Raw genomic sequence first — 9,183 nt, forward strand, 5'->3', positions numbered from 1 at the left:
ATAACAGAGTAAATCTAGTACATAAAACTACACATAGAAATAGTTTTGCTGAAAAAGTGAACAAAAATAGATTCTCTTTGGTCCACATTGTGTATCTTTTGCATAATATATAATATATATATTATACAATATAATATTGTATATCTTTTATATAATAACTTCAAACACTTTACCTCTGATACTTATTTAGTTTAAAAGCAAGTACGCAAGTACAAATGTTGACTGAATACCTTTACACACAGTAAAAACAGTATTATTTAACTGAGAGTATTTCTGCCTTCACTCAAGTTAGTAACACTTTTCTTACACAACAATTAAGATGTTTATTTTGTCCACTCTGCTCCTTGCTGACCACATAAGCCCAGAAGATGCTAGGAACAAAAAATTATGGAAGCAGCAAGTTTACTGGATTTGAGAGGCTTGAATTCTTCTCAATCCAAATGCAATTAGTGAGCGATATGCCTGTATGTGTTTCAGTTGTTGAGGTTAGTATTTTAAACCTTTACCAAACATTCTATCTTCCTACAGTCATCCATCTGCTACTTCTGGTTCTTGACTGATCAGGACAGCTTGTCCCAGAATCAGGGATGGGGGAGTAGCTAAGTAGCGCACTACTTTTTGTAGCTAACTACCAATTTTGTAGCTAATAGAAGTAGCCATTACAGTTTTGTGAAATGTAGCTAATAGCTGTAGTGCCTACAAAATTTTGTGTTGCTATTGTGAAAATTTTCCACGCAAAATGTGAACCACAGAACGCGGCCGTTAACTGAGATGGTGGCGACTGTGCAGTAATGACTGAGCCACGGACAGTTCGAGCAAATGGTCACACACTGATCACGCCTTACAAGCAGGCTTAGCTCAGGGGTCACAACTGAAATGTTAAGAAGAGCCATTTTGTCCTTTCAACAAACATGAAACCACCCTGGGAGCCACAACATTTTATGTCCCTTTTACCGTGTTGGCTGTAAATATGTCTCAGTATGTGCTAACGTGCAACTATAGGCTAAAAATATAAACAAAAACACAGGATTAATTTGCTCTGCTTTAACCTTTAGGTCAGTTATAGCCACTTTTCTCGCACCACAGTCAGGAAATGACTTCGCAAGATTCTTGTAAAATATGTTTTGATGTTCGACTTTTTACGAGGCTGAAGTCGCTTCTCATTCACCAGCTTCTCATTCGAATTGTTCCATTCCACCTTAAATAGTGCCTGAGGTGCCAGATTGTCTATCAGTTGGGCTTGTTTGGGGTGTCAGGTGGAGATTCACAAACATTCTGAAAATCACACTTTGAAAGTAGCTAAAAAGTAGTGCACTACATTTCAAAAAGTAATTAAAAAGTAGCCACTACTTTTTCTGGAAAAGTAGCTAAATTGTAGCTGCTACAAATTCTGGGAAAGTAGCTACAAAGTAGCTAACTACTAATTTTTCAGTAGCTGTCCCAACTCTGGTAATATTAGTATGTATTCAATTACTTTTGTATTATATCTTTTAACATAAACAGAGCAATAATATCAGGACTTGGGGGGATATTGCAGGCCAAATTACTTACTGATTCTGACATCACAGCTCGATGACATCACACACAATAGACAGGGATGGGTCTGTTGAATGTCTTGATATGCGGATCATGTCTGTAGCGTAAACCGTTCTGAAGTTATGAAGACTAGAATTGACCTATTGTTTTGCCCACAAATCGCGGTCTCCAGGTGAGCCTGAATAAATGGAAAACATGCATAGATATAAGGTAGCTGCATGCATGGTTTAAAAGGGGTGGCTGGGGTGGCCACTCCAGATGATTTCTGCTACATTATTGGCTTCCATCTTGTTGTGGGGCAGGTGTTTGCACCTTTAACAGGAGAGTTGTTTTGCTGTGACAATTTCATACCTTTATTTCTGAGAGTGTACTGTACAACCAAAACTGTTTATGCTTTGGGTGCTTTTAAATATGTTTGTTTTCTAAGAAACACTTGTTTGTGCTAATTATGCTGTTGCTAAGCGCTGCAGTGTGGATTTAGCTAGTGGAGTTCATATCAATACTATCAATTATCAGCACATCCAAAAAAAATTGACATTTACATTAAAAAAAAAAACTGATAGTAACTTGCAATTTTAATTGATTTGTTTTAATGAAAGTGAATGTTTATGTGCTGCTGGAAAAAATGTAAAGAAGTGTGTAGCATAGAATATATACATGCAAGCATTGCACTACTATAGAACTAATATAGTTCCAGAGAGGCTGGAATCGTTTACCTTACTTTAAGAAAATGAACTACTTAAAATTGTGTCTTCCGCAAAATCTTCTACTTGTATGTTAGATCCGATTTCTACAGGTTTACTCAAGGAAATTTTGCCAGAAATAACCAAGCCTATTCTGTCAATAATAAACTCCTCTCTTAGACTTGGATACATCACAAAAACTCTTAAACTAGCAGTAATTAGACTGCTGATTAAGAAAGCGAAACTCGATCCATGCTATTAAATACTATCAAATTATAGACCCATCTCGAATCTCCCCTTTATATCTAAGATCTTGGAAAAAGTTGTAGCAAAACAACTATGTTCCTATTTGTATAGGAATCATATACATGGGAAAATTCAGTCTGGTTTTAGGCCACATCACAGTACAGAAACAGCACTAGTAAAAATTGTAAATGATCTATTACTATTCTCTGACCAAGGAAACGTGTCTTTGCTAGTCCTTCTCAATCTTAGTGTGGCATTTGACACAATAGACCATGCTATCTTACTAGATAGACTAGAAAACCTTGTAGGGGTAACAGGAACAGCTCTTTCCTGGTTCAGGTCCTACCTCAGTGATCGCTATCAGTTTGTTAATATAAACGGTGAATCATCTGTCCTTGCAAAAGTAAAGTATGGTGTTCCACAAGGCTCTATTTTAGGACCTATATTATTCACAATATATATGCTACCACTGGGCACCCTTATCAGTGAACATGGCATAAATTTCCACTGCTATGCCGATGACACTCAGTTATATATATCAAGCAAACCGGATGATAAAATTAAATTAAGCAAGATTGAGGACTGTATAAAAGACATAAAAGACTGGATGTTGAGTAACTTTCTCCTACTTAACTCGGATAAAACAGAGGTTCTGCGTCTTGGTCCAAAAGCAGCTAGAAACAAACTGTCTAATTTTATACTTAAACTTAACAACTTCTCAGTTGCATCTGGTTCATCTGTAAAAAATCTTGGTGTCATTATAGACCCTGATCTGTCCTTCGACACACATATAACTAATATTACTAGAACAGCCTTCCTGCATCTCCGCAATATTGCTAAAGAAGAAACGCATTATCTCTACAGGATGCAGAAAAGTTAGTCCATGCATTTATTACTTCAAGGTTAGATTACTGTAATGCCCTGCTGTCTGGATGTTCCAGCAAAAGCCTTAACGAGCTTCAGCTAGTCCAGAACCCTGCAGCCAGAGTCTTCACAAGAACCAGAAAGTTTGACCATATCAGCCTAGTTTTATCAACCCTACACTGGTTACCAGTTAAATTTTGCATCGATTATAAAATTCTCTTACTGACCTATAAAGCGCTAAATGGACTCGCCCCTCAGTACCTGAGTGAACTTCTCTCCTACTATGAACCATCCCGCCTATTTAGATCACAAGGTACTGGCTTACTATTAGTACCTAGAATTAATAAAGTTACGTCAGGGGGGGAGCCTTCTCATACAAAGCCCCCCAGCTTTGGAATAATCTTCCTGTCAATGTTCGGGACTCAGACACAGCCTCAGTCTTTCAGTCTAGGCTAAAAACTTATGGTAACACTTTCTATGAATGTCACCTTTTGTAAGCATCTATAAACACATTCATAACATGTTATAATGCATTCATAAGGCATTATAAACATGGCTATAAATATTTTTAAAAATGCATTACACGTTATAGCCATGCTTATTTGCATTATGAATTGTTAACATAATACTTTATAAGTACTGATCATAACAAATTATAAGAGCTCATAAGTGGTATTAAGTAAAGTGAAGCGTACTGTACTAAAGCCTCCTCCAGTGTTAAGAGTGAGGCTTCAAGTTGAAGTATTTACTGAAGGATAGTATAACGTGTTATCAACACTACTTATAGTCCTGCCGGAGTCTCTGCTGCACTGTTAATACTGTAATCTGTGATCAGTCATTCATTACAGAACTGACTCTCTGTGTGTTTTCCTTTCTTTGCCGAGTTGAACAGCTTCCCATCCTGTGCGTCTGATGCTGTTGCCTCTTCTGCCTTGATCGGGTGCCCACTGCTCGCCAGCCTTCTGGACCGGCTTGACCACCATTGAGGTTCATGCTGTAGAACGCTGTGAAATCCTCACCCTCACGAACTGACCCTCCCGATGATGCTGCCGCTGCATAAACTAAAACTAATCAAATTAATCATTTGCTCCACCCATTTCCCTGTTTGGTACTATAATACTTTATAGTAACAATATTTGCTATCCGGTGTTGACCAGAGGAGGATGGGTTCCCCTTCTGAGTCTTGCTTCCTCTCAAGGTTTCTTCCTCTTGCTATTAGGGAGTTTCTCCTTGCCACTGTTGCCACTGGCTTGCTCATGGGGGCTTGGACCCAGTTTTTTTTCTGTAATGCTGATTTTTCTGTAAAGCTGCTTTGTGACAACACCTGTTGTAAACAGCGCTATATAAATAAACTTTGCTTGCTTGCTTGCTAGTATATGGTGATGGGCCTAATATTAGGCCATTTGAACCATTCAGTCAGTAATTAATGCCTTAGTTTTAATAATTTAATGCCTGTAATTGATTTACTCAAACAAGCTTAGAGTGGCTCAGTTCTTTAAGACTAATGCAAATACATTCAGGTATATTTTTAATTAATGTCTGCATTGAGTTTTGACTATAAGCATCCAAAAGACCTCCCTCTTTATCGGACAAGAACACTTTAATCAAGAGATTAGTGGTCATGTTACTTGGTACTGGATTGGAAACAAAATCAGTGTCACCTGTTTCTACATATTCATGAAACCTCATATCTCTAAAATGTCCTTAAATGTACGTTGACGTAGCAAGATTTTATAATTTTGGACCATTTCTTTCGATCCGTTCGTCAAGAAATGTTGACACACTGTAAAGGTTTTAATACAAATGTTATGCACATGCAGCTTAATGTGGATTTCCCACTCACTGCTTACCGGCAGCTGGACGTTGAGGTTGCTGTCACAGTCAGTGATGATATTGCGTAGATTGGCCAGTTCCTGTGTGTTGATGTGATGTAGTGATAACAGTGAGCTACACTGGAATGTGTGTATAGAATCTGTTAGCAGGAACGTGGAAAGTCGGTAATTACCTGCAGCGCTGTTTAAGCAGGCTGGCTGAAGAGGAAGTGACGTACAGCAGCACTGGAATCTAACCTGCTGAACTGAATTTGTTGATTAAATCAGCAGAGAAACGCTACTTTAGATGCCAATCAGATGCATTCAAAGCTCTGCTGGAGCTGCTTTAGTTTTTCATTGGCAGCCGCTGTAGTTTAAGTGAGAGGTGATGAGATCCAACATGAATCTACAATTCAGAACATCATGAATAAAGTTCTTAATATTTTGAAAGTGGAAATCAAATCTGAAGTAGATAACTTTACAAAACACTGGTATAAATAGATACTACTTATTATTTTATTCTCTCCTTGTTCACAAAATTCTTGAAATCCTGAATAAAACATTTCATTTGTACAGAGACTGCTTCGTCCATCAGACCGACACTACTCCTTCTTTTCCTCTGTCCATAAATCCTACTCTAGGATAGATTATTTTCTTCTAGACTCAAAGTTAATCTCCACAGCCACCTCACCCCAGTATCATAACATAATAATATCGGATCATGCCCCCCACTCTGTAGATTTAAATTTCAGTGTGGTAAAAAGAGAATATTGCTGGCGCTTAGATAATTCTTCGTTGCAAAGTAAGAATTTCAGTCAGTTCCTAACAGAGAAAATAGCACAGTTCTTAGACACAAATGATAAAGGCGATGTACATGACTATGCTTTGGGAGTCTATGAAAGCAGTCCTTAGAGGAGACATAATAGCATATGAAGGATCACAAAGAAAACAAGCAAAGGCAAAACTAAAGGAAATTAATGACAAATTAACTAAATTAGAAGAAACATACAGAGCAACCAAAAAAATAGCATACTGAATAATATAATGAAACTAAAATACGAATATAACCAGATTATGTCTAAAGATGTTTTTAAATTACTTCAACAGGTCAAACAAAACACTCGAAATAGGCGACAAACCTCATAAACTATTAGCCCATCAGTTGAGGAAAACCCAAGCTGCACGAGCCATACATCGCATAAAATCAAGCAATGGCTCCATCTTCACAGACCCTAAAGCAATAAATGAGTGTTTTGCTGATTTTTACACAGAAATTTATAAATCACAGTGCAAAGGTGTACATGAACAGTTTTTTCTCCAAGTTTAGCGTTCCAAAACTGAGTGAAGGGTCTTTAGAATTTTTAGATGCAGACATAACGCTGGAGGAGATACATGCAGCCATTTTTTCATTTCCAAACAATAAAGCCCCAGGCCCAGAGGGATTTACTATAGAATTTTATAAAAAATATAGTAAAGAAGTTTGTCCACTACTACTTTGCATGTTTCAGCGTTCATTGGAAACATCAAATCTTCCTCCAACATTGTACAAAGCCAATATTGCTTTGATTGCAAAACCAGGTCGGGACCCTTTATTAGTCTCATCCCATCGACGTATTTCATTAATACCTATAGAGACCAAACTGCTAGGGAAAATACTTGCGAATAGATTAAAAGATCACATAGGCTCAATTGTACATCGTGATCAGTCAGGTTTCATGCCAGGTAGACATACTTTCTTCAATCTCCGTCGCCTGTTTAACATTCTATACGCCAGACATGAGACGGAAGCTGTTGTCATCTCTCTCGATGCACAACGTGCTTTCGATCAGATTGAGTGGCCATACATGATGTATGTCTTAGATAAATTTGGGTTTGGACCTATTTTCCGGCAGTGGATACAAATTATGTATAAACAGCCAACCGCATCAGTTATTTCCAATCAAAATATTTCTTCTCCTTTCCCAGTATACAGAGGGACTCGTCAAGGCTGTTGTCTTTCCCCATATTTGGTTGCTATTCTTATAGAGCCACTTGCTATAAGCATACGTCAGCATACAGAAATAATGCCTATCAAGATAAAGGGAAGTCTGCAATATATATCTCTGTATGCTGATGATATATTGTTGTATGTCTCCAACCCTTCAGTGTCCATTCCTCCACTTCTTTTGTTGATAAATACTTTTGGATCATTCTCTGGATTTACACTTAATTGGGAAAAAAAAGTGAATTGCTGCCCATTACACAAAACGTGAATGTTCAGTTTTTACAGTCTACCCCATTTAAAATAGCTTACCACAATTTCACATATCTTGGTGTTAGGGTAACAAAAAATTCAGGAGACCTGCTAAGGGTAAATTGGGAGGAAAGAATTGAGCAATTAAAACAAAATATTGACTATTGGAAGACTTTACCTATGTCACTGGCTGGAAGAATGAATGCAGTTAAGATGATGGTGCTCCCATGGTTTTTGCATGTTTTTCAGACCATCCCATGTTTTATCCCACTCAATTTGTTCAAACAATTAGACTCGCTGATAACACCATTCCTGTGGAATTATAAAAGACCAAGGATATCTAAAAAACATTTATGTAAACTAAAAGAAGAAGGTGGTTTTGTCTACCTAATTTTAAACTGCATTATTGGACAGCAAACTTAAATATTTTCTCATGGTGGAAACAAGGCCCGACAGACCTTACAGCTAACTGTTCTGCATGGTTGTCAATAGAAAATTCTCTCTGCAATAAAACCACACTACCTGCCATACTTAACAGCCCTAATAAAGTGAATAAATCACTGCATGATGGGCATTTTATCATCAGCAGTGCTCTTAAGATATGGAAGCAGGTCAAAACACATATAGATAGTCCAGATACATACCTGGATAGCCCCATATATAGAAACCATGCCTTTCCCCCTGCTTTAAATTATATTGTGTTCACTCAGTGGAAGGAAAGTGGGATAAAATGTATTAGGGACTTATATAAAGATGGTAAGTTTGCATCGTTTGCTGAACTTCAAAGAATGTACAAACTCCCTGTCTCACACTTCTTTAGATATTTACAAGTCCGGGATTTTGCAAGGTCACATCCGACTAACTTTCAGACCATTTATATACATAATACACTTGAAGAACTCAACTGATTTAATCCTCTGGACCAGAAGGCAGTCTCCAATTTTTATTGAATATTATTAAGACATATGAATGCTAGTACAGAGTCATTTAAGCTTCTGTGGGATAATTAGTTAGGAATGGAAATAGAAAATGATGTATGGGAGATCTGTCTGAAGAATATACATAATTGCTCAATAAATGTAAGACATAATGTAGTCCAGTTTAAAGGTTTTTCCAAATATTTCTCTCTTATGTAACAAATGTAATGCAATGGAAGGTACACTGATCCATTCGTTATGGGCATGTAGCAAGCTACAGACATTTTGGAGCAGTATATTTAATTGCCTGTCAAAAGCATTTGGAAGGGACTGGAAACCTAATCCACTTTGGGCTGTGTTGGGAACAACTAATGACTCGGTAACCGTGGAGAAACATGAACGCCAGGCCATTCTTTTTAGTATGGTTATTGCAAAAAATATATATATACTACAAACGTGGAAACAAGAGTCAGTACCAACATATGAAATGTGGATAAAGGAACTAATCAATGTATTGCATTTGGAGAAGCTGCGATTTTTAAACAGCGAACAGTTAGAGCTGTTTGATAAAGTATGGGGTCCTCTGTTTGCCTATTTCGAAAAGGACCAAGACTAACCTGGTTCAACTTGTGAGATACCTGTTGTTGTATGTAATTGTATGTTTAAAAGCTAACACTCTGGATTGTAAGTACATTTTTTTTTCTCCTCCTGTACGATGTAACCCTCCTGCACCTTTGATGTTATTTGTTACTATTTTTAAAATGAAAATAAACGCTTAAAATTTCATTTGGCAGATACCTTGTGATATAGATTATTATATTATTTTACCACATTACTTTGTCACGTAACTTACGTTAAATAATAGCTTTTATAATAAAATAGAGATGGCATTG

Source organism: Colossoma macropomum, unplaced genomic scaffold (assembly GCF_904425465.1).
Source record: "Colossoma macropomum unplaced genomic scaffold, Colossoma_macropomum, whole genome shotgun sequence".
Classification (NCBI taxonomy): domain Eukaryota; kingdom Metazoa; phylum Chordata; class Actinopteri; order Characiformes; family Serrasalmidae; genus Colossoma; species Colossoma macropomum.